The following is a 2918-nucleotide window of genomic DNA, read 5'->3' on the forward strand; positions in this document are numbered from 1 at the left end:
CTAGGAGGAGGGCTGTGGGGAGTGACTTACTTCATGAGTGCAGGGTCTCCATGTGGGAGTGCTAAAAATATTTTGGAACTAGATGCAGAGATATTAGGTGCTGTTAGTGTAGTAAATGCCACCGAACTATATGCTTCAGCATGGCTAGCTTTTTCTCAAACATAATAATGAAGCCGAAAATGATGCCAGGAGCTGTCCCTTGTTGAATTCTGTTCCTCTCTGCAGGGATTTTTTACTCCATATCCTTGCACCTGTGGCTGAGTCCTTAAAACTTACTGGACGGGTCCCCCACCTGGGACAACTCCAAGACTGACTTTCTGTGGCCCTCCTCCGTCATTAGCTAATGTTGTGGCTCAAATATACCTTGCTCTGGGTGTTATGTAAGACTGATGAATCACTACTCTTCCTCTGAAACTCATAATACACTGAATATTAATTCACGAGATTTAAATTTAACAAATAAAATAAGACATTAAATAAAATACATTGTACCCTCAGGGTCTGGGTATGCCAGGGACCAAAGGTATTTCCTCAGAAAGGGGACTTTCCTTGCTGGAACTGGGGGACTCCCTGATAAACTGGGATGGGTTGGTTGCCCTCTCTTGTGCTCTGGTTAAAGAAGGCACGCGGAGGTCAAGGCCTGCCCAGTCCTGGGGGAAAATCTCAGGCTCTCTCAGACATGCAGCACATTACAGAGACGTGTGACAAGGCTCCTGGGTGACAGGGATGGAGGCTGGATCTTAAGACTAGTGAAGCTGGCACACCCCTAGATCAGGGTCTGTCAGCAGCTTCTCCTTTTGAAGTATAAATTGGAGTTTCCTTTGAGGTCCATTGACATTTTAGGTATAAGCGAGCTCCCGAAGGATTATGCCAGTGGTGGTGGGGGAAGCTTGGCAAGACCTTTTAGTCTGGTGCAGTCAGTGAATGAAATTCAGAGATGCCTCCAGCTGGTCGTGCAGACTGATTAATTTAGAGAGATGCCAAGGAGGCTTCTAGAAAGAGTGACTGGGACTCTCTACTCCTTTGCTTTGAAGTTCAGTGTCACCGGATGAGGGATGGATGGGGGCAGGGGGAGCTCCACTGAGGCTGGTGGAAGAAGGAACATCGGGGTTCTGATTCACCCTTAGGTCTCAGCCTAAGTCATTTGGGAGGAGTATTAGCCTGTGAGGGACCCGGCCATCAGTGAATTATGGGTCACCTTCACAAGTGAGCTTCCAAAACACTCTTCATAACAACCCAACGTGGAGATAAGCCAACGTCCAACAACTTAGGAATGGGTCAACAAGCCATAGTACATCCACTTCACAGAAATCATTCAGCAGTAAAAAATTAAAAAGAAAGAAGTGCTAATATGTCTACCACAGGGATGAGCCTCGAAAACTCTGTGCTAGGTGAAAGAAATCAGTCCCAGAAGGTCAACGCGTTGTATGATTCTCTTTCTGCGAAACATCCAGAACAGGGAAATCCATAGACAGAAAATAGATGAATAGATACCCGGGACCAGAAGGCAGGAAGTGGGGAGTGACTACAGATGGGTACATAAGATCACTTTTGGGATCCCACCAGGGTATCCCCGAGGGTTGTGCTGCTTAATCCCTGTGCGCCCCCCATCCAATGGCTTCGTGGATGCTTCCAGACCAGCAATTTGGGAAGCAGTCTCTGAGGCCCGAGCGGGGATCAAGGCAGAAGCAACCAGAGGAGGATCACGTGGTGTAGGTGTTCTCAGAGCTTTTAGTCCCCTTTGCCCAAATGTGGGTATTTCGGGTCATGGGGCTGGTTGTTGCCCCGGGGTTTTGGTTTCCTGTCTCTTGGCAAGCTTCTGTTTGCCATCCTGTTGTGTGAGGTGGAGAGAGTCATAGCTGGGTGCGTAGGAAGCCTAGACCTGGCCTAGCCCAGTGCCTGTGGTTCTCACTGCACTTTGGAAACAACCTGCGTGTGTGTAAAGGCTAGCAATGCTCAGGGCTTGTCCCCTGAGCCTCTGGGTCCGCTGGGGAGGAAGGTGTGGTAGGATGCCCCCTCCTTGACCATGCAGCCAGAGTAAGAGCCCCTCTTTTGCAGAAAATGTTATTACATAATTGATCAAAGAGCATCCAGACACAAATGGAGGGCAAGAGTGTTAGAGAGACGGGGTAGGCAGTAATTGGTGTCACCATTATGTTAATTTCCCAGATTTTATGATATCCAGGATTTTAAAAAAAGATTTTATTTATTTATTTGACAGCAGCAGAGGGAGAGGGACGAGCAGACTCCCTGCTGAACAGGGAGCCTTACATGGGGCTCAATCCCAGGACCCTGGGATATTTGACCCTTTTTGAGATTTGTGGCTTGTGATTTTATTTTCTCATGTCACATACTCATTTTCATACCTAATTTTGTATTCTTTTTCTTAAAGAGGGACTCCCAGCGTTGTTTACGGTTTATGCCCTGTAAGATTTGGATCTGCCTCTTGGCTAAAGGCTCACTTAGGTTCAGGTAAGCATTTTGGTTAAGAGTCCTTCTAGTTTTACATCACACCCCTGCTTCTACAATGCTGGGTGTCTCACATTTAGTGACAAATCATATAGGGTGGTGATGGCAGGAGCTGTCCAGTGTAAAGATCTATTTTCCCCATTGCCGTTAGTAAGTAAGTATGTTGTCTCCATGCAATTATTTTGTCCCCCGGCTTTTCAGGGAATGGCTTCATCACCCACTGATGAACGTTTCCTGAATCAGTTCTTCCACTGAGAATTGCCATAAAATGCGAATCTTATGATTGTCTCATGAATTTTGCTTTTTTTAAAAAAATCAGTACTTAAAAAAATTAACATGCAAAGTATTATTTGCTTCAGGGGTACAGGTCTGTGATTCATCAGTCTTACGCAACTCACAGCACTCACCATAGCACATGCCCTCCCAAGGTCCATCACCCAGCCACCTGA

Source organism: Neovison vison, chromosome 6 (genome assembly GCF_020171115.1).
Source record: "Neovison vison isolate M4711 chromosome 6, ASM_NN_V1, whole genome shotgun sequence".
NCBI lineage: Eukaryota > Metazoa > Chordata > Mammalia > Carnivora > Mustelidae > Neogale > Neogale vison.